Source organism: Balaenoptera acutorostrata, chromosome 4 (genome assembly GCF_949987535.1).
Source record: "Balaenoptera acutorostrata chromosome 4, mBalAcu1.1, whole genome shotgun sequence".
Taxonomy (NCBI): domain Eukaryota; kingdom Metazoa; phylum Chordata; class Mammalia; order Artiodactyla; family Balaenopteridae; genus Balaenoptera; species Balaenoptera acutorostrata.
The window spans coordinates 134,481,585-134,506,328 of record NC_080067.1 but is presented as its reverse complement, the minus strand read 5'-3'; the positions used below and the strand labels follow the sequence as shown (position 1 = coordinate 134,506,328).

Sequence of the window (24,744 nt, the reverse complement as noted above, 5' to 3'; positions counted from 1 at the left end):
TATAATGGAAAGCTGTTGATAAACATCAGGAAATAAAATACCATACATAACTATCTGCTCAAGAAGTAGAGTATAAAAGCTGTCTTCCAGAATATTTGTAAACCTTACTTAAGTCAGAGCATATATAAGAGCTAAAAGTCAAAGAGTAAGTATAATTTTTCATTGGCAGTTCTAACACAGTTGTGACATATTTCAAGTCATCTTTAGCTGAATGGGAACCAGATGATACTATATAGATGATTAAGAAAAACTATGTGTGAACAGTAATAGATTAGAGAACATACATTAAAATTTGGGACCTGATAGTCATCCTCCAATGAAAATAAACATCAGTGCACTCTCGGCTCTTTCTATATTACACTTCATTGTTCAATTCAACTTGCCAATTTGGATTCATAGATAAACTTTTCCTATGAGTAAAAACTTTTAAATTAGCCTTTCAATCCAGGTACATCTTGTGAATGGAAAAATAAGTTTTCCTATTAATTACAATAAAGTTAGTATATGTACACACACACATTTTGGTGGTGGCTGTTTGCCAATCATGTTCTCTTTAAATAAATTCTATCCTCTTCATCATTTATGTCCCCGACTATAGATTCCATATGCCTTCACTGAAAATTATCATGTCATTATATATTGTTTAATTCTAATTTAAATGAAGGATAGGAAAAGGAAACAGGTCTGCGAACATATGTAAAAATGGATTTTGTATGTGTGGATAGACTTTGGGACTCACAGTCTAGAGAACAACACATTATCAGCATGACAGCAGAGCTTCACTCAGTCATAGAGAAATTGCCAAGAGTTCCCTTTTTCTCAACCATTTGTAACTAAAGTCTAAGACCTGCACATGAGGAATATTCAAACCCACTGGATCAGAAACTTTCGGGGAAAGACTCAGAAATACACATTTTAGTAAGACCTCCTTATGGTGGCTTGTGCTCAAGTTTGGAAATTTCTGTCCTGAGCAACCTGTTTTTGTAAAAGTAGTCAGAAAATGACCAGCATATGGCAGTGTGTCCAGAAGATTCTAGATATTTATCTATTCCATACTCATCTGTGTTATACCTCAACTGCTTTGGAATACATTTCCAGACAACTTATTCTCAATGCCATTTGTTTTATCATCGAGTATTTTCCAAGTTTTCATACCTTCCATCCCCTGGTAGCTATTTTCTTGGCAGTCCCAAGTCTCCCTGTCTCTAATCTCTTCATCAGGTTAATGGTGAAGCCAGTAATTATAGATCGTTCAGAAAAGCACAACTATTACAGTGAACTTATCATTTAACTAACTTCTTTTAGATATCACCTAAAAAGGCAACTCCAAAATTCATCACATTAAGTGATAAGTTATTTGCCATTTTTGACATGAGTATTTAACATTTATATTTTGAACCAATGATATAAGGTAAGAACCTAAAAAAAGTGTAAATATTGAAAACAAGATAACATTTTTTAATTATTTGCAGACCATATAATTTTTACGAGGAACAGCCAAGATAATCAGTGAAATGTCAACTATAACAAAATTTACAATTGTTTTCAGGTACAAAAATGTTTAAAAATCTGTAGTCGAAATATAGACCCCAAACAAGCAATTAAAACATAAATTGGGAAAATCCCATTCATAACATCTAAAAATATTAAAACTAAATGACTGGGAATAAACTTAAGTAATAAATATTATTTAAATAAAGACTCAACATAATAAAATAACATAAAAAGATACAAAAATAATCAAAGAAAAATAGGCTGTCCTTGGATGGAACATTTTAATCTTGCAAAGGTGACAGCTCTCCAAAATATTTCATGTATTTAAAGCATTACAATTGATATTCCAAAGATTTATTTTTTGAAAGTTAACAATATGACTGGCTATGAGTTTCAGTTAGAAGACATGAGAATATAACCAGGAGGATTACCACCAAGGACAGTGATGAGAATGGACTGGCTCCATAGCACTGGCTGTCAATCTTGGCTACACATTTGAATCATTTAGGGAACTTAAAAAAAAATACCAATGCCAGAGTCCATTCCCCAGGTTTTTTATTTAATTGGTTGGGGTCAGTATGCCCTGGGCACTGGGATTTTTAAAATCCTCCCAGGTGATTCCAGTGGGAAGCCCAGGTTGAAAACTCTGCTCTACAAGTGTTGTAGAGAATATATAAATGGTGGAATAAACAATCAACCATTATAATTGAATATACATATATTGATTTTGTAGATTATAACAGTGGAGACAGAGCACTTTAAAGAATACACTGTTACAGGGTGTTAAAATGGAATTCTTCACATCTCAGGACTTTGGCAGCAGCTCACAACAGAACAAGAAGGGCCAAGGACAGAATCTTTTTAAAATGTGGCATCAAGAAAAATGCTCTCCAGATTATGCCTTGTTTGCTAAGAATATTTGACCTAGGAACAGTAATGTAAGAGGTTCAACTGCCCTGAGTCCTTGCTGTTATAGCGGCCACAGGAAGGAACCAGACATGTGAATGAAAAAGTGATCTGGGAAGTAGATTCTGCAGCCCAAGCCATGCTAGGTCACCCCAGTCACCCCAGCCATTCAATTCATTACCTTTATGGCCTCAGATATTGTGGAGCAGAGAAATGTCATCCCAGTGGCGGTCCTTCCAAATTCCTGAACTACAGAATGTGGGAGGATTAAAAAAAATGTTGTTTAATGCCATTAAGTTTGGGGTAGTTTATTATGCAAGAATAGATAACTAGAGCAGAAGGCTTTAAGTTCTATCCTCATTGATTTAAAGAAGGTGGGGATTGTTAGTACATGATTTACTGCTGTGCAATAGGAGTTTATAGTGACAAAGTAAAAAGACAGTACACTTCTATAGGAGTGGATAGAGCTTCTGGCTAGGATCCATGTGTCCTATAGCTCAGTTGTGGATCCAGTGGGAGGTATTTGGTTCTAAGCTGTTGTAAAATAAACCCATACAATAACAGTTCCCTCTAAGAGAAAGTTACCCATGCATGACACATGCTGGGTGCAAAATTTAAAATATATAAACCAAGGTGAAGGGTCAACAGAGACCAGGAGGTGCCATTACCCCCATTAGATACCTGCTATTGAAATGCCTAATAGAGACTTTTCTCTGAGTAACTTAAAAAGCATTTCATGAGAGAAAGACTCGACGTTTAGATATCTACTGCATTCAGTGTAACAATGACAGATTATAATTTTGTCTGTCAAGTGAGATCTTTTCTTCCCCTTCCCCTCCTCCTCGTCCCTCTTCTATTTTGAAGTAAGTTGCAGAAGCATCTGCACCACTTGGCATATTGGAAAAGTATAAAATTGAATGAGAGTAGAGATTTGTTAATACCTAGACTTGCTTCTTTAATACCTGGATTAGATTCTTTATTATCTGACCATATAAAGTGCTGTTACCAATAAACAATACAGAGTAGAAGAATTCAATAGAAAAATAGGCAAATGAAATGAATATGCTGTTTTAGTCAGTGTGAGTTGCTATCACAGAACACGATGTGCTGAGTGGTGTAAACAATAAACATTTATTTCTCACACTTCTAGAGGCTGGATGTCTGAAATCAGCATGCCAGCATGGTCTGTCATGATTTAGGTTCTCTTTCTGGTTTATAGATGGCTGTCTTTTGGTTGTATTCTTACATGGTGGAGAGCAGAGAGAGAGAGAAGGAGGAGCAAGCTCTCCCGTTTCTTCTTGAAAGGGCACTAATCCAATTCATGAGAGATCATCCTTGTGACCTAATTACCTCCCACAGACCTCACCTCCTAAAATCATCACACTGGGAGTTAGGAATTAAACAATATGAATTTTAAGGACTCAAACATTCAGTCCATAACAATCCTAGTCATCGAAAGTGAATAAATTAGGTATTGAGTTGCAATTACTTTTTGGTAGTGTATTCACAGTAAGAACCTTCAGAAAATCTGCTGTGGATGTCCAGAAAGTGTGTGTGTGCTCTGAATGTTCACTGTATTTGTTTTTTAGAGGTCACTTGGTTATATAAACAGACCCTAAAAAATTATGGAGACAATTGGCTCAAATATTTTTGCTTTTTGTTCTTATTTTATATTATTTGAGCTGAGACAGTTTTTAAGTCTGTTTCAAATGAATTAAAATTATGTTGCTGCAATCTATTATTTAAAACAATTTTTATGCAATAAAAGGAAGTATTTATTCTATCTTCAAGTAAAATATCAATGGTTATATCTACATAGATGTTATCAAAATGAGGGTAAAGGATATAACCCTGATTATTAAAAATGTGAATGATGTCTTTGGAAATGAGGTGTTAATTACTAAAAATTAAATTGAGTTGTTTTTCTTTTAAGAATGTTTGACCATTTCACTCATTTTATACCAAAATACACAAATATACCATATAGATATGCTTAGAGGGTGTAAATGAATTTATTTTAACATTCCATAAATTTCCCCTGTTGCAAACAACAAACATTCTCTGGAACCACCAAACCAACATATCAGTTTCAGGGGTATCTTGGCAATACCTGTTCTGTACATCAAATAACATGATTCTGCCTGAGCTATGGGGAGCTGGTGCTCAGTTTTACCCATTCATCTTCTAACTCCCCAGGCATGGAACTCTCCCTACTTTTACCACGACTCACTCTAAGATGTTTGTTTAAACTCCCCCCCAACCCCCACACGGATTCACCTCTTATTAAATGTATGAAGGTGGAAAATAATAAATAATATTTAAAAAATTGGAGCTTTTCCAAGTGCGGTGTTAAATGGGAAATGGCACATTTCTCCACAAAGTGGAGAAAAACCTTCCAATAAATTTTCTGTGATTCAAAGGCAGGGGGCAGAGACATGAGAAGTGGTCAAAGTAAGATGAAAGGTATTGCTGTGTCAAGTACAGATACCACAATTGAGAAGTAATCAACATCATCTTACATTTTCAGAGTGCTTGGAAATGTCATCTTCCATAGCATCATCTTACAGTCAATGAAGACGCTAATTGAGCAGCTGAAGACTCATGGACTGAGAATGTCAACTACTTCAATGGCTCAAATACTAACAAGAAACCATTAACATCAAAACATGATACATAGGATGGATCTGATGACTGGTCTATCACGTTTTCATTTTGTGGGTGATGTACATGGATCATAATCTGAGGTGGAATCATTTAATCTCAGCTGAACATTATTTTTTTCTCAAGTATCCTCCCTTAAATCTTTTTTTTTTTCTTCCAGATCAGTAGCACTTCATCATTAGTGAAGATATTTATTTTCTACTCTATTTTCTAGGAATTGGTTGGAGGGAGGTACGGAGGAAGAAGGGGAGGATTATATAGGGAGAATATGCTGCCTCACCAAAATGAAGTAGCTCTCTGAAAACGGAGGGAAAGGTATCGACTTTTCTAGTGGATGTAATGCTGACACTGACTCAAGAATAGATACTGCAGAGCATGAGTGGGTACACTGTATTTTTACTTAATCAATATTTTGAAATTGTTTGATTCAGTCTGTCACATTATTTCCCTCAGCAACAATTTTTGCCAGTAACACATTGCCCTTTGTGGGATAAATTCATCCCAGAAAATAACTATTTAGCATCTTCTAAATGTAAGGAGCTTTAGACAATACAAAGATAAAACAGAACAGAGGTTGCCTTTAAAAAAATGTGTAGTGAGTAAAATAGCTAAGACATCTGGCATATAAACATAACGTGTTATGGACTGAAAGAGATGTTCACACTATATCAAATACTATAGCATTTCAGAGGACTGAAAAGTTTTCTCCAAACTGAGGTAAGAGATTTATAATGGAAGACTTCATAGAAATTATAACCTTTAACATTTGAGATATGGCTTGAGGGGTAGTGGAATTTGGACATTTGGTGATAAGAAGGAGAAGATTCCACGTAAAAAAGAAATATAGAAAGTTATGGTGTTTAGTCAGGAACACTCAAATCTAGACCCATCCAAGAATGACAGATCCATGATATCCAAGGCTTGATATAGGGACACATGTTCTCAAAAGCTCCACAAGTAAATCTAAGATAAATCCAGGGTTAATAATTGTGACTCAGAAAGAGATATGACAGTGAGTATTTGGAGACTGATGCCAGGAGAAGTGAACCAATTTGTCTGAATGAAGTTTATGTGGTGATTTTAGTGCCTTAGGTTGCCTCAAAATATTCTGCTTAATTATATATACACAGGCTACAGTGAAATGTGTGGTCACTTCAAAGTCTACTTCCTGATTGCCATTGAAGGTGTTTGACTGTTGGGAAGAAAGGTGATCTGGAGAAAAATGTAGAAATGTAGAATGGCTTGCAAGGATAAGATGTGCGAGTAGGGAGAGAGAAGACTTGAGTCTACCTTTATAATAATGATCGGTCATGTGCCGTGGATACTTAAGATTAGGTGGTGACAACAGGAGAAGTGTAACAATTATTTGAATGTTTGAACTTAGATCTGATAGGCCTTAACTAGTGTTTAGATTTAGAGAACAAGAAAAATAAATGGAAAAGTCAGATATCCTTTCAAGGATAGAACATAGTTAATAATATAAAAGGAAGCAATTGTGTGAGTGGAAAGGTGAGAAATTCAATTTTGACATGTGTTAGAAAAATCTCATGAAGTCGCTGGTTACCTGGAGACTATTTATGAAGAAATTAAATATTATTTTATTATATCAATAATTTATTTTCACAATTATGATACATTCTCCTTTGCTATATCAATTTTTCTAACACATCTAGGTAATTGGAATGAACAATATATGTAATAGGCAGTTGGCTGGCAAATAAATAAAAATTAAGCAAATTGGCAGAGAGTTGAAATTTTGACTCAGAAAGTTGACTTAAAATTTTTCTCTGTGGACATTCTTAATTTCACAAACCAAAAAGTCCTCAGAAGTCTGTGGGGTTTTTAGTTTTCCAGATGTTTTTGCACACATTGGAGAAGAACCATGATTGAAGAAAATGTGCCAAAATCAACTATAGGTCTTGCAAAAAAATAAATGAATAAACTGATTTAGAAATTTAAACACAGAAATGTAAGGGATGATGAATAAGATTTGAGCACTTATATTTAACAGTGAAAAATGGTTGTATTCTCACCTTGTCTGTTGGCAAATATATATACAAATCTAAACAACCAACTGAAAACAATATTAAAAATTAGTTATTTCTTTAATATGCATAATGTCAAATAGGTAATTTTAGTTAGTTTTTCCTCAGAGATGTAGTCATTGAAAGAAAATTGACAATAATTATTTATGGCAAAATTACAGATAGTGAATTGTTTAGTTTTAGTATTTTTTAGAGACATGATTATTAATAATTATTATTTATGGTAAAATGAATTGCAGGATTATTGCCTTTATGCTGATCTCCTCTTGATTTCTTAGGGAGCTTTTGATTTAATTATTTAGCATTAAAAAAATTCCTTGCAGAGTAATAGTGACCTTTGCATGCTATTTTCCCTTCATTCTAAGATGCTCAGCTAGAATCTAGAAACTGCAATGTACTCAGCCAGAATGCAAAATATATTTTCTGCAAAATGTATAGTGCTAAATTTTCATAAATGTGTGTTGGGAGAGCAAAGAGGAAATACATCATAGTTTACAACCAACAATTTTAAACTTTAAACAGAAAATTACAGGATAAAAATCTTTAAATGGTCTTCATCTTTTGGAGGGAAATGTTCTATAAATAAATAAAGAATAATCAAAGTAATTTAGTTTAAGAAGTAGTCATAACTCTCTTGACTGTTATAGAGAAAATCAATTTAGACTTAGCAAACTTATACTGAAAAATAAGATGCTACAACATTTTCCAAGTACTATTGTCTAATAAAAAGATACTACAGAACCTCTTCAACTTATAATGTGATTACTTCCCAATAAACCCATTAGAAGTTGAAAATATCATAATTTGAAATGCATTTAATACACCTAAACTATGGAACACCATAGCTTAGCCTAGACTACGTTAAGTGTGCTCAGAACACTTACATCAGCCTACAGTTGGGCAAAATCATCTAACTCAAAGCCTGTTTTACAATAAAGTGTTGAATATCACATGTAATTTATTATTTTTTAATACATATTTATTGGAGTATAAATGGTTCACAATACTGTGTTAGTTTCTGTTAATGGAAAAAAAAAAACTGCCTAAGAGTAAATATTTCTGGTAGCCTCTGCTTATGTTAGGGCAGGGTCATTGGCTCAGCAGGTGTGGAGACATCTTTGATGATGATGACTACCCCAGAATCCAGTTCCACATTTTATATTGTCTCACTCTGAGATTTGAGCTCCTCTGGGGAATGGTGTTACCTCTGCAAGAGTAACCTGGTTGTGTTCTGACTTGTGCTTTATGCTGGCTTTAGAAGTATTTCAATATTTTATTATGAGATTTAATTTTGCACACTTCTTATATTCACCATCATTATGGCTTTATTTATGTATCTATTAACGTGTTCATTCATTCATGTGTGTATGTATGAGTACATATATTTAGTCAAGCATGCATTTTTACTATCGTTTTAATGAATTTTTGGTTTACCAGGGGAACAGATTAATCTATTTGTTTAGTCTTTCATCTTGAAGCAGAAGTCACTTCTAGATTTTTTGAAAAAAGGAGAAAAAAAAAGGTGGAGGCTGTCATAGGTCTCAACCTTGGATGTACAAGAGATGTAATTTCTTTATCTTATGTTATTTTAGTGTCTAATTTGACCTTCATTATGTTGGGTGGCAAAAACTTTAATTTGAGTTAATTTAGGTCTCGCTGCCCCTTCCCTCTGGTACCCATTGATGTTCTAGGTTCTACCAAGTATTCAGGTGTGGAGGAGGAGGGTTATCATCTCAGGCATCATCTGTCTACACACTGGCATCTGATGGGACATCTACCACCCCACCAGTCCTCACTTGCTGATTCCACAGAGGTCTGTGATTTGTTATTTCTTGTTCTCATCTTTGGCTCCCATTTTTTTAGTCTTGTTTTATCTTAGTCATTTTTATTACCATTTTAGATGATACCGTAATATTTGGTTTGAAAAAGTCACAGATGTCTCAGGCTTTCTGTCTAGACATATAACACAAGTCCTTTCTGGTATCACGTTAAGACACCGGGCTTTAGCCAGAAAGGAAGACACAGCTACCTCTAACTTTTATCATCCACAGTAGGCTAGCCATTCATTCCAAGTTAAGGTTAAATCTGATGAAAAAACATTTTTCCCTTTTTTTTTTTTTTTTGGCATTTTCTTAGTTTATTTTTATTTATTTATTTTTTGAACATCTTTATTGGAGTATAATTGCTTTACAATGGTGTCTTAATTTCTGCTTTATAACAAAGTGAATCAGCTATATATATACATATATCCCCATATCTCCTCCCTCTTGCATCTCCCTCCCACCCTCCCTAACCCATCCCTCTGGGTGGTCACAGGAATGCTCCTTTGACTCAAGGAATGTCATGGTTTCTGCTTGAAAAGGTATAGGATCAAAAAGTTTAGAAAATCTCACAAAAATACATCTGTTAAATTGCAAAAGATTATCCTGCTGCATGTGTAATTAGGTTCATCATGCATAAAACTTAACTTTTCTTGTGAACTCTTCATACTTTTATGTAAATATAAGAAATATAGCTTTTCAGGAACCAAGCTGGCAGAGTAGAAGGACGTGCTCTCACTCCCTCTTGTGAGAAACCAGAATCACAACTAGCTGCTGAACAATCATTAACAGGAAGACACTGGAACTCACCAAAAAAGATACCCCACATCTAAAGACAAAGGAGAAGCCACAATGAGATGGTAGCAGGGGTGCAATCACAGTAAAATCAAATCCCATAACTGGTGGGTGGGTGACTCACAGACTGGAGAACACTTATACCACAGAAGTCCACCCACTGGAGTGAAGGTTCTGAGCTCCACGTAAGGTTCCAAACCTGGGGGTCTGGCAAGGGGAGGAGGAATTCCTAGAGAATCAGACTTTGAAGGCTAGTGGGATTTACTGCAGGACTTTGACAGAACTGGGGGAAACAGAGACTACACTCTTGGAGGGCACACACAAAGTAGTGTGTGCATCAGGACCCAGGGGAAGGAGCAGTGACCCCAGGGGAGACTGAACCAGATCTACCTGCTAGTGTTGGAGGGTCTTCTGCAGAGGTGGGTGGTAGCTGTGGCTCACAGTGAGGAGAAGGACACTGGCAGCAGAAGTTCTGGGAAGTACTCCTTGATGTGATTCCTCCCAGAGTCCTTCATTAGTCCCACCAAAGAACCCAGGTAGGCTCCAGTGTTGGGTTGCCTCAGGCCAAACAACCAACAGGGAGGGAGCCCAGCCCCGCCCATCAGCAGTCAAGTGGATTAAAGTTTCACTGAGCTCTGCCCACCAGAGCAAAAGTCAGCTCTACCCACCATCAGTCCCTCCCATCAGGAAAGTTACACAAGCCTCTTAGATAGCCTCATCCACCAGAGGGCAGAGAGCAGAAGCAAGAAGAACTACAATCCTGCAGCCTGTGGAACAAAAACCACATTCACAGAGAGACAGACAAGATGAAAAGTCAGGGGTCTATGTACCAGATGAAGGAACCAGATAAAACCCCAGAAAAACAACTAAATGAAGTGGAGATAGGCAACCTTCCAGAAAAAGAATTCAGAATAATGATAGTGAAGATGATCCAGGACCTCGGAAAAGAATGGAGGAAGAGATTGAGAAGATGCAAGAAATGATTAACAAAGACCTAGAAGAATTAAAGAACAAACAAACAGAGATGACCAATACAATAACTGAAATGAAAACTACACTAGAAGGAATCAATAGCAGAATAACTGAGGCAGAAGAACGGATAAGTGACCTGGAAGACAGAATGGTGGAATTCACCGCTGTGGAACAGACTAAAGAAAAAAGAATGAAAAGAAATGAAGACAGCCTAAGAGACCTCTGGGACAACATTAAACACAACAACATTCACATTATAGGGGTCCCAGAAGGAGAAGAGAGAGAGAAAGGACCAGAGAAAATATTTGAAGAGATTATAGTTGAAAACTTCCCTAACATGAGAAAGGAAATAGCCACCCAAGTACAGGAAGCGCAGAGAGTCCCATACAGGATAAACCCGAGGAGAAACATGCCGAGACACATAGTAATCATTCTGGCAAAAATTAAGGACAAAGAAAAATTATTGAAAGCAGCAAGGGAAAAATGACAAATAACATACAAGGGAGCTCCCATAAGGTTAACAGCTGATTTCTCAGCAGAAACACTACAAGCCAGAAGGGAGTGATATGATATACTTAAAGTGATGCTAGGGAAGAACCTACAGCCAAGATTACTCTACCTGGCAAGGATCTCATTCAGATTCGATGGACAAATCAAAAGCTTTACAGACAAGCAAAAGCTAAGAGAATTCAGCACCACCAAACCAGCTCTACAACAAATGCTAAAGGAACTTCTCTAAGTGGAAAACACAAGAGAAGAAAAGGACCTACAAAAACAAACCCAAAACAATTAAGAAAATGGTCATAGGAACATACATATCGATAATTACCTTAAACGTGAATGGATTAAATGCTCCAACCAAAAGACACAGGCTTGCTGAATGGATACAAAAACAAGACCCATCTATATGCTGCCTCTAAGAGACCCACTTCAGACCTAGGGACACATACAGACTGAAAGTGAGGGGATGGAAAAAGATATTCCATGCAAATGGAAATCAAAAGAAAGCTGGAGTAGCTATACTCATAACAGATAAAATAGACTTTAAAATAATGAATGTTACAAGAAACAAGGAAGGACACTACATAATGATCAAGGGATCAATCCAAGAAGAAGATATAACAATTATAAATATATATGCACCCAACATAGGAGCACCTCAATACATAAGGCAACTGCTAACAGCTACAAAAGAGGAAATCGACAGTAACACAATAATAGTGAGGGACTTTAACACCTCACTTACACCAATGGACAGATCATCCAAAATGAAAATAAACAAGGAAACAGAAGCTTTAAATGACACAAGAGACCAAGTAGATTTAATTGATATTTATAGGACATTCCATCCCAAAACAGCAGATTACACTTTCTTCTCAAGTGCACATGGAACATTCTCCAGCATGGATCACATCTTGGGTCACAAATCAAGCCACAGTAAATTTAAGAAAATTGAAATCATATCAAGCATCTTTTCCTACCACAATGCTATGAGATTAGAAATGAAATACAGGGGAAAAAAACGTAAAAAACACAAACGTAAGGAGGCTAAACAATACATTACTAAATAACCAAGAGATCACTGAAGAAATCAAAGAGGAAATCAAAAAATACCTAGATACAAATGAAAATGAAAACACGACATTCCAAAACTTATGGGATGCAGCAAAATCAGTTCCCAGAGGGAAGTTTATAGCTATACAAGCCTACCTCAAGAAACAAGAAAAATGTCAAATAAACAATCTTACCTTTCACCTAAGGGAACTAGAGAAAGAAGAACAAACAAAACACAAAGTTAGCAGAAGGAAAGAAATCATAAAGATAAGAGCAGAAATAAATGAAATAGAAACAAAGAAAACAATAGCAAAGCTCAATAAAACTAAAAGCTGGTTCTTTGAGAAGATACACAAAATTGTAAAAACTATTAGCCAGATTCACCAAGAAAAAGAGGGAGAGGACTCAAATCAATAAAATTAGAAATGAAAAAGGAGAAGTTACAACAGACACTGCAGAAATACAAAGCATCTTAAGAGACTACTACAAGCAACTCTATGTCAATAAAATGAACCTGGAAGAAATGGACAAATTCTTTGAAAGGTATAACCTTCCAAGACTGAACCAGGAAGAAATAGAAAATATGAACAGACTAATCACAAGTAATGAAATTGAAACTGTGATTAAAAATCTTCCAACAAACAAAAGTCCAGGACCAGATGGCTTCACAGGTGAATTCTATCAAACATTTAGAGAAGAGCTAACACCTATCCTTCTCAAACTCTTCCAAAAAATTGCAGAGGAAGGAACACTCCCAAACACATTCTATGAGGACACCATAACCCTGATACCAAAAACAGACAAAGATACTACAAAAAAGAAAATTACAGACCAATATCACTGGTGAATATAGATGCAAACATCCTCAACAAAATACTAGCAAACAGAATCCAACAACACATTAAAAGGATCATACACCATGATCAAGTGGGATTTATCCCAGGGATGCAAGGATTCTTCAATATACTCAAATCAATCAGTGTGATATACCATATTAACAAACTGAAGTATAAAAACAATATGATCATCTCAATAGATGCAGAAAAGCATTTGACAAAATTCAACACCCATTAATGATAAAAAACTCTCCAGAAAGTAGGCATAGAGGGAACCTATCTCAACATAATAAAGGCCATATATGACAAACCCACAGCAAACATCATTCTTAATGGTGAAAAACTGAAAGCATTTCCTCTAAGATGAGGACCGAGACAAGGATGTCCACTCTTGCCACTATTATTCAACATAGTTTTCAAAGTCGTAGCCATGGCAATCAGAGAAGAAAAAGAAATAAAATGAATACAAATTGGAAAGGAAGAAGTAAAACAGTCACTGTTTGCAGATGACATGATACTACACATAGGGAATCCTAAAGATGCCACCGGAAAACTACTAGAGCTAATCAAAGAATTTGCTAAACTTGCAGGATACAAAATTAATGCACAGAAATCTCTTGCATTCCTATACACTAACAATGAAAGATTCGAAAGAGAAATTAAGGAAACAATGCCATTCACCATTGCAACAAAAAGAGTAAAGTACCTAGGAATAAACCTACCTAAGGAGGTAAAAGACCTGTACTCAGAAAACTATAAGTCACTGATGAAAGAAATTAAATATGATACCAACAGATAGAGAGATATACCATGTTCTTGGATTGAAAGAATCAATATTGTGAAAATGACTATACTATGCAAAGCAATCTACAGATTCAATGCAATCCCTATCAAATTACCAATGGCATTTTTTACGGAACTAGAACAAAAAAACTTAAAATTTGTATGGAGACACAAAAGACCGCGAATAGCCAAAGCAGTCTTGAGGGAAAAAAACGGAGCTGGAGGAATCAGACTCCCTGACTTCAGACTATACTACAAAGCTACAGTAATCAAGAAAATATGGTACTGGCACAAAAACAGAAACCTAGATCAATGGAACAAGATAGAAAGCCCAGAGATAAACCGAAGCACCTATGGTCAACTAATCTATGACAAAGGAGGCAAGGATATACAATGGAGAAAAGACAGTCTCTTCAATAAGTGGTGCTGGGAAAACTGGACCGCTACACATAAAAGAATGAAATTAGAACACTCCCTAACACCATACACAAAAATAAACTCAAAATGGATTAGAGACCTAAATGTAAGACCGGAGACTATAAAACTCTTAGAGGAAACATAGGAAGAACGCTCTTTGACATAAATTATAGCAAGATCTTTTTTGATCCACCTTTTAGAGTAATGGAAATAAAAACAAAAATAAACAAATGGGACCTAATGAAACTTCAAAGCTTTTGCATAGCAAAGGAAACCATAAACAAGACAAAAAGACAACCCTCAGAATGGGAGAAAATATTTGCAAATGGATCAATGGACAAAGGATTAATCTCCAAAATATATAAACAGCTCATACAGCTCAATATTAAAGAAACAAACAACCCAATCCAAAAATGGGCAGAAGACCTAAATAGACATTTCTCCAAAGAAGACATACAGTTGGCCAAGAAGCACATGAAAATATGCTCAACATCACTAATTATTAGAGAAATGAAAATCAAAACTACAATGAGGTATCACCTCACACCAGTTAGAATGGGCATTATCAGAAAATCTACAAACAGCAAATGCTGGAGAGGGTGTGGAGAAAAGGGAACCCTCTTGCACTGTTGGTGGGAATGTAAGTTGATACAGCCACTATGGAGAACAGTATGGATGTTCCTTAAGAAGCTAAAGATAGAATTACCATATGATCCAGCAATCCCACTACTGGGCATATACCCAGAGAAAACCATAATTCAAAAAGACACGTGCACCCCAGTGTTCATTGCAGTACTATTTACAATAGCCAGGTCATGGAAACAACCTAGATGCCCATAGACCGATAAATGGATAAAGAAGATGTGGTACATATATACAATGGAATATTACTCAGCCAGAAAAAGGAACGAAATTGGGGCATTTGTAGAGATGTGGATGGATCTAGAGACTGTCATACAGAGTGAAGTAAGTCAGAAAGAGAAAAACAAATATTGTATTTTAATGCATATATGTGGAACCTAGAAAAATGGTACTGATGAACTGGTTTGCAGGGCAGAAATTGAGACACAGAGGTAGAGAACAAACATATGGACACCAAGAGGGGAAACCGACAGGGGGGTGATGGTGGTGGTGTGCTGAATTGGGCGATTGGGATTGACATGTGTACACTGATCTGTATAAGTTGATGACTAATAAGGACCTGCTGTATAAAAAATAAACAAAATTAAATTCAAAAATTCAAAAAAAAAAAGCAATATACTGTTATGCTTGGGAAATAGTTGAATGTCTTGAAATAACAAATGCACATAGGGCAAGCTGTGGTGCTAAGTGTTCTATTTGCATGATAAGTTGATTTATCATCAACAGAACCATTACTCTGCAGAACTGACAAATATTGTGGTAGTTTTTCTAAATCTTGTCTCAAAGTTATTGCAATTGAAACCTTAGTCAAGGAGAGCAGCAATCAAGAGGTGATAGCAGTCAGTAAGTGTTGGAAGATGGAGGGAACAAAAAGTGCCCACAAAACTGAGAAGGTATCTTGAGATCAAAAAAGAAGGTAGACAGCTCCATATAATCAGTGGATCCATTTATGATAGGGTAACTAACTCAGAGGGTAGGATTGGGTAGACGATAATCTGGAAGCATTCACAGCTGCGCTCTGCACCACCGAGGGGTCAATGGGATGATTTTATAGTTAACCCAGGGTATGGGGGCACATGCTTAGAGACAGGAAGTCTATTTCTAAGTCAAGATTTATGAATGGGTGACTAGTCTCATGGGCTCCAAGAATGTGTCAGGGAAGGTCTTCATCATTGTTTGGAGACTAACAGAACAGAGAGGTCACCTGGACCTAATGATCATTAAACAATATCTATTAACTACAAAGCCCTTAATGACAGAAGCATTACTATGCAGTATAGCCCTAGGTAGGGTCAATGGAAGAACAGGAGGAACTGAACAGGCCTAAGATGGCATCAGTTATGCTAACAGCCATATAATAAGTATGCTTGGCCTACCATAACTTTCTCCACCTGCCTTCCCCCATGTAAATAAAACTATAAAAGGGAATAGGACTGGATTTGGTGCAGTTTAATCTTTAATGGACAAGGATTGTCCCACATTTACTATTGCTTAAGACTGAATAATAATATTATGGTCTATTTTCATTATTGTTGAAGCCACAGGGAAGAATTAGTCTTTGTTTGAGGCATAAGAAATCACATGCAGGTAAGAGATAACCCATTGTTGGTCAGCCTGGTTCTGAAAGAGGGACAGAAGAATTTTGTCTTTTTTCTGGAACTGAAAAATCACAGACCTAGATTTCCATGTGTGGCAATACCTGCTGATTCCCACTGATGGAGAGTGAAACTACCAACCACATGAGGGACTTCTTGAGGTTAGGGAAGAAATCAGTGTTCTGGTTTGTTCAGAGCACCTAAAGTAGCAACCTTTTCTAATATAAGTTGCAGTCACTCGCTTATACATACTTTATTCCTGTGCTTTATCAATGTTCTGTCCTCAGTTGTGCTGTGGGGAATTAGGGAAGGAATGCCCTCTTCCAAGCCTTCGGCAGGAACACTACTGGCAATGGCCAAAGAGACAGCTCTATCTCACAACATTATCTCACAAAAGTAATCTGCATCAAAGACAGCCATAGGATTTCATGACACATTTGTCAGTTGCAAAGAACTTAGGAGTACACGTGAGCTAAAAGCAAGGTGAAATACTCAGAGGAGTTGGGGACTTGGGTTGGGTACTTGTAAAATGACCTTCAGCCATGAAAAGGAAGTGACAAAAATTGTTGGATATATACTGGTGAGATCAGGGAAAGACGGGAGCTATCTGTATGTCTAAATATTTGTGAATACATATGTGAACACATGTACACATGTACACATATACACATATCTATGTGGTTTAATATGAAGGATCTTGTACTATATATTTCTATTAACTTCTATGACCTTACATAGGCTATAAAAGTTATAAATAGAACCATATAGTTACCTTACAATCGTATTGTCTTAAAATATGCCCTGGGCATTATTACATGTCAATATCTAAATATATATATATATATATTATTTTACTGACTGTAGTATTGTGTGATTTAGGACTGTCTTGGTTGCAGAGAACAGAAATCTGTTTGCAATATTTTAAATAAAAAGGACACTTTTGCTTTAAAACATCGTGGGGCTGCCTGATAGAACTCATTGGCTGGGGTGTAGCTTCAACTCTTAAATGGAGCAAAATCAGGATTCTTTCTTCATTTCCTGTCTAGCATTCTTTCTCTGGAGTAAATAACCAAACTTCTGGGACTTCCCTGGTGGTCCAGTGGTTAAGACTCTGTGCTTTCAATGCAGGGGGCATGGGTTTGATCTCTGGTTGAGGAAATAAGATCCCACATGCCCTGCGGCCAAGACATAAAAATAAATAAATAACCAAACTTCTGCCATACTTGGTGAAGGAAAAGCAGTGCCAGGTAGACAGAACAATTGTTAAGCACTTCAACAATATTCTTTCCACTGGTTAGAAATAACAAATTATACTAACACTCTATTAATGAACACTTAGATGTGTTTTTTTTTTCCCTCCAACTTGTCAAAGGTTTAAGCAATGTTCCAAATAAAGCTGCATAAATACCTCTTTGCATGTGAGTCCAACTTTTCATTTGGAAAATTCCTCAGATTGGAATGCTAAAGAAAAGGATATTGATAGTTAAAATTTTAATAAGCATTGCTGGATGGCTCTACTGGAAAATTGAAACAATTTATTCCCTCATTAACATTACTCTTAAGTACACCTTATTCCTCACTCTTAACAACAATGGAAAATTTCGCCTTTTAATCCTCATGATCTCATTGTTGAAAAGTAACTCATAACGTTAAATCCTTGGATTATTAGCAATACTGATGAATTATGTTTCTCTGCTTTCCTCTGTAATTTACTGGTTCATGTCCTTTACTCGTTTTATTGGAGTATTTTCACTTCAATTAATAATTTATAAATGCATTTTTATATGTTAAAGATACTAAGCATTTATTTGTATACATTGCAGAATCCTTCCCATTCTTGACTTTTGCCTTCTTATTTGATTTGGTATGCTTTAACAAACAAGCTTTTAAACATTTAAATCTGTTGAACTACAATTCTCTCTCAGTTTGGTCTTTGGTGTTACATTAAGCAAAGCCTGCTAGTTTGCATATGGTTTCAGTTTTTATGTTTAGATCTTTAATCTAGTCGGAATTTATTTTTTATAAAAGTTGGGAAACAGGGATAGAATTACCATGACATCTCCTCCCAAGTGTACAGCTAATTTTCACCACCCCATTTATTGAACAATCCATGCTTTCCTCATTTTTGAAATGCCACTTGAATAATTCATTAATTCAGATATATGCAGTTGTACTTTTCTGAATTCTTAATTGGATTATTTTGAGCTATTTGTCATTCGTGTCTCAATACCACATTGTGCTAGCTATTTCCGTTGGATCTGGTAAAAGATGTACCCCTTTAGCAGAAACAGTTTTAATAAATATTTGAAGCCCATCTCTATACAAGCCACTAAATCAGGGAGTAAATTATATATGCGTACCGTGTATCAAAGACTGTGTATACTTCACAAAGGCTTTGCCTTATGGATTTCACACACATATGATAGGCTCTTAATATCTTTATACTACTTTCAAGAATAACATTAATAGCTTCTCTTTTATAATTTTATAGACTCTTCTACTGGTTTCAAAAGATTTCTTTAATAAGAAGAGAATCCTCGTTAAAAACAAGGTATCACTTATTGCTTTTTTCCTTAGCTAATATCTAATGACCCAAGAGAAAATAAACTCTCTTTTGTAGGCAACAAGATCAGCCACTAGAGGAAGTTAAGTGCTTTGCGGTGCTGGGCAGCAACACAGGAACTGACTTATGAAGGAAAGTCGCTGTTAAGATTTCTTTCTGCCTCTTAGAATGTCCAGAAGCTCTAGAAAACGGACTTTGAATTCATAATTTAGTAACCAAGTGAGTATATATAATTACATGCTTTAAAATAACTACATTTGACTGAAGGCAGTTATGAGAAAGTTCCTCATAGTATGTAAAAGGAACAAACATCTTGTCATCTTGACTGGATTATACACCTTAAATTATTTAGTTGATAAAAGGCATTCAAAACTCTATATTTTCCTATTAATAAATTTTAATGTTCTTTAATTTAATTTTTATCCAGATGACTGTAATTGCTAAAAAGACAACAGCCAAAACTCAAAACAATTTGCTTAACTGAAACTTAGAAGTAGTGGATTTGCAGGAGAATGAAGAGTGGGGTCATAGCCTCAGTACTCATAACAGTTCTAACCAAGAAAGCATAAAAATAACCAATGTCCTTCTGATATACAATCTGGATGTGCAGCATCTATAGCAAATAACATAAAAAGAAAGAAAGGAAGAAAGGGAAAGGAAAGAAAAGAAAAGAAAAACCCACCAAATCCCAAACCCCAGAAATTAACATTCACTTAAGAACACAGTGGTGATGACTTTTGGAAGTGAAATCTTTACAATTCTTAAAAAGAGGGTCTTCTAGAGTACTTCTTCAAATTCAAAAGTTAAAAAAAAAAAAAAAAAAATGAGGAAGGAACAGTAACATTAGCTTAGAAGAGCTGTCTCCCGTCAGGAAGATGACATTCAGTCCTGCTTCCAAACACAGTGATAACTGGTGATATTTTTTTCCTTCTTGGGAGTTCTATGGGAGCCTGCAGGGGAGTCTTAAGATAAGAAACACTTGGGGGCCCTGGGTTCCAGAGGCCCCTCTTGCCTATTAAAATATATAACAATTAAAATGGAATTTTGTGAACTCACAATGAGGAAAATTGCTTTCACTATAAACATGACATGAATAAGTTGCCAGGAATTGAAGTATTCAGTCTATTTTTTTAATTAAAAAAATTGCTTTCTGGTCTTGAAGGCATTTAAATATTCATCAAGACACATGGATTTTAGACTGCTGCAAGCTGAGAGAAACTGAAGAAATATGTGCTTCTTATTTGTGCTCAATTGTCTTTATTTACAATATGGGAATCATGCTACAACTTAAAATGTATTCATTATTTATTAAATGATAATCACACACAATCTTTGATGGGCTGTCATGACTAAAAGGAAACTATGTTTATTCATTAATAAATACTTATTTAGTCACATTTAATGCCTCCCATATGCCAGCCATTGTGTTAAACATTTAACACATGGTCCAATGATATTCAAACTTTATTTGTTCACACACTGATTATGACTAGACACCTCACCTATTCCCTGCCATTGGGAATTCTTTTCCTAACTATTAAGTATTGAGCAAGTGATTCCTTTTGCCTGACACAATCCTTCCCCTTTCAATCACTTTGCTTGGTAACTCATTTATACTTGAGGTGAAAATTTCAATATCTCTTCTCCTAAGGAAATTTCCCTAATTAAGCAAACATAGTTAAATGTCCGCTTATAAGATAGCACCCTCATTTCTGAACCATGGCATATGGTATTATGATGGCCTGTTGTAATCTTCCACAGCCTTCCACTAGATTGTAAATTTCATGAGAGCATCATTCAGCCAAAAATATTTATTGAGCATATACAAAGTACCAGTTACCAGACTAGTTGCTGGGAATATGAGTAGAAATAAAATAATAAAATAAAATTGAATGAAAATAAATATTTATCATGTTTAACAGAGCATAAAATCTATTGCAGGATCTCTCACATTGTGTAAATGAACCACAGGCACCAGCATCTCTTAGAGTAGTTAATAAAAGGACACATTCCTGGACCATACCCCAAGCTTGTGGGTCAGAATATCTGATGATGTATCTCAGAAATCTACATTTTTGTAAAGTGCCCCAAATGGTCAGTATGCATGCTGAGGCTGGAAATTCACCAGTCCTCAAAAATGGAGAGACCATGTTCTGTTGCATATACTCTTGCATCCTCAGCATGGAGTAGAGTGCCTGGCACAAAGTGGGCTCTTATTAATTGTGAGTTGAGTGAAGGAATGAGTTGCTGACAGCCTCAAGTAGTTTACATAACCCATACACCACAGAGAGCAGAGCAAATTCTACAGAAGCACATAGAAGGACATGACTAATTCTTTAGAGAGATCAGAAAACTTTCACAAGATCTGTGATTTATACGATGAAGGGCAAGAAGTCTGGGAAAAATCAGAGAAATAGTATTCCCAACAGAAAAGAGGCAAGAACTAAGCAAGAGGACAAAAAGCATGGGGTGTTCAGGAAATGTTGAGTATGTGTGTGTTGCCTGACACTATGTGGACACAGGAGAAGTTAAGATGAGTGAAAAGCCTAATAGGCATTCTGACCTCTACTGTATGCAGTAGTAAGACATTGAAATCAACAAATTTGTTTCTAGACAAATGAACCTTGGCAATGATGTACAGAACAGATTGTCTGTTAGGAGAATATAGGAGAAAGTATGAAGATAAATGGTCATCAGTTATATAAAGGGGGTGTCATAAGAAGGAAGAAGGACAGCATTGTGAGATATTTATGAAACAGAATCTACCAGATATGATGACTGTTGTGGGAATATGGAAAGTGTAACTGATGTCAATATTCATGAGAAGATGCTGATAATTGCTACAATAAAGTTGGAAATTTTAAGAAATTGCTGATGACTAACATTAAAATAAGAAAGAATTCAATAGTTGGAACTGAATAAATCCTCAAATTGTTTATGGCTCTAATATAGTTTTTGTTTACACTACTGGTAGCTTACTGAGTGGATACAACATAGTTATCAATATAAGGACAATGTTCCCCTACAGTTTTACTCCATTTTTTTCTAGAATTTTTTTTTTTTTTTTTTTTTTGGCTGCACCCCATGGCATGTGGGATCTTAGTTCCCTGACTAGGGATCGAACCTGTGCCCTCTGCATTGGGAGCGCCACTGGACTGCCAGGAAGTCCCTCTACAATTTTATTATGTGCATATTGTTGATTTCATTGAAGTGGCCAGATAAAAGACCAGCATCTTTGACCTTAGCTAGTAGTTTTAAAAATGGAAGTAAATATAGACTTTCAAAAAAGTTTCTTCTTTAAAAATCTCTTTTAAAAATTGCCCTTGTCAGCTCCATGACAACCTTGATAAAGTATTTTTATATAGGATGAAAAATCAGAAGTCTTTAGATGGAATTTTATCTCTGGTTTCTCTGGATGAAATACACAGTCTAAGTAATGTTCATTGATGGAAAATGATGTTGCACAAAAAAAAAAAAAATACATCATTCTGTCCTCTTTGGAAGACAGAATTTAGGTGTTCTTGACTAGGAAAGAAGTCATAATCATATTTAACCAACAAAAAAAATGGAAGCCCAAATATTGTCACCACCTCTTTCTGTTGCTTTTGAAATGTGTTGATTTCACTTTGCTATGCAGAAAGCACTGAGGACAAACAAGAGGAGAAACCACTTCAACACTCAGTCAAAGAGACAAGTTGAACTTGTACTTTCATTGACATTTCATCAAGAAAAATTGAAAGTCTTGTTTGTGATGATTTTGTCTGACTCACTTCTTCATTATACAAAAGCACTTTTAAACTATGGTTTTCAAATCTCAAGAAAAAAAAAAAAATTGCTGGCTCTACAGGATAGTCTAATATTAGAAGAAAAACCTGAGTTCTAAAGAGAAACATGAATTAAGAGCTCTCTCTTTATAATGCATATACATATACATGCATAATTTAAATGCTAATGAAGTTGCCCTAAAAAGGTGAGTGAATTTAGAAACATTTGACTTAGTGCTTTGAAATGACTTTGGTGACTTCAGAACAGACACTGAGAAGAAGATAACGGCACATATTACCAATTGTTCTTCTATCCTCTCTACCAGGACTGTAAAGTTTCATATTGACGTGTTGAATGAAACTCTGTCCCATCTTGCTTCAGATAACTGGTGCTTGCTTAGAACCAAAACACCCAAAGCAGATGGAGTTCCAACTGTTTACAATATACAATAAAGATACCCACACCTCTTGTATACTATGTCTTTCTTTTATCTTAATATGCAGGTTGAAATAGATATTTTTAAGGGTCATGTAAAGATGTGCCATGTTAGTAGTTCAAATTTTTAAATTCAGTTTTCATCTGATAGAGCCAAAATGTGTATAAGAAAGTGGATTTGGGTGAAAGTTTTATTTCCTCTCAAAGAATATGTAAAACGAAATAAAAATATCCTTATCTACACACTTTTTCTCTTTGGCTCCTTATAGAGTTCCCAATGGCTTTTCCCATGACTATTAAAGACCATTAATTTGGAATTTAGTTAAGATTGCCTGATATTGTGATAAATGGAGCAATACTGGAAATCATAATTTATTTAATGAACTATTAAGTGATTTAAGAGAAGTTTTCCACCATTAATTAAAAACAATGTGTGCTCATGGCATAAGATTGGTACTCCTTGCTTCTGCACTGTGTCAGATCCTCTTAGCTTTGCTTGTCTACAGGGACTTTTGTCACGTGGTACCGCAGCCACCATTGAGGCCATGGACCCTGCAGGTTTTCCTCCCAACAGGGGCACAGTTCACAGTGAGTTTCCTTATGCCTGTGCTCCATGTGTCTCTACCCACCATCTACCCCAAAGCTTCCCATGATGTGAAATACCATGGGACCACCTTAGAGCCTACTCAAGAGCAGCCCAGAAGTGCTATCTTGCTAAGGCACCATAGGGTATAACTTTCACAAATGAGACACTGTAATAACAGGTAAATGCTTTCCCGTTGTCTCCCAGTGGAGAACCCAGGGATGCCACAGTACTCCAACTTCCTAGAAGATGGTCCCAGGAGACCAAGCACCCTGATGTGTCTGATCACAGATGGTAGCCAAATCAGAACAAGCCTTTTTATTCACTTGCCCTTCTTCCCTGCCTCTCTCCTTCTCTTTGAACACCCTTCCTTGGAATTATTCTCCCTAATGAAGTGTTAGAACATAAGATTTGCCAGAGATCTACTTTCTTCAGTTCCACACTGAGGAATTATATGAATTAGGGTCTGCTGCTTAATTTCCACCCTATAAAAAAACCTCACAGTCTGCATTATCAGAAAGACCACCTCATTCTGATGAATCTCTACCCACTTGATGCTCTCATCACTTGATATATTATATAATTCTTTATTATAATTGCCTGTCTCTTCCCATTAGAATATAAAGAGTAGAGACAGACTATTTTGTTCATTATATATCCCCACAAGCTAAAATATGTTTGGCTGTCAATAATATGTGTTAAGTTTTGCTTGAAAGTCACCTCTACCAGATCTACTCAGACCTTTCCATTTGAAATTATAACCAACTCCTCCGCCCCTCTGCCTTGCCCCCAGTCCCCTTGGCCATTGCTGTTTTTCCATCATTAATTTTAAAAACATCAATTAAAAACAATTTGTGCTCATGGAATAAGATCAGTAC

At 35.9% G+C, this 24,744-nt stretch overlaps 1 long non-coding RNA gene across 13 annotated transcripts in view; it reads left to right on the top strand.

The window, feature by feature from the left end:
* The window catches only part of LOC130708101 (uncharacterized), a 241,126-nt gene that overhangs the window by 130,088 nt on the left and 86,294 nt on the right, over window positions 1-24,744 (top strand). For 8 of the 13 annotated variants that reach the window (XR_009008134.1, XR_009008128.1, XR_009008139.1 and 5 more), the window contains 3 exons: window positions 4,928-5,778; window positions 8,798-8,919; window positions 19,141-19,302. This is a non-coding gene — a long non-coding RNA (uncharacterized LOC130708101). Of the gene's footprint in view, window positions 1-4,927; window positions 5,779-8,797; window positions 8,920-19,011; window positions 19,072-19,140; window positions 19,303-23,789; window positions 23,872-24,744 lie in introns of all 13 variants that reach the window. The other 5 variants (XR_009008131.1, XR_009008138.1, XR_009008130.1 and 2 more) reach the window with 5 other exon arrangements.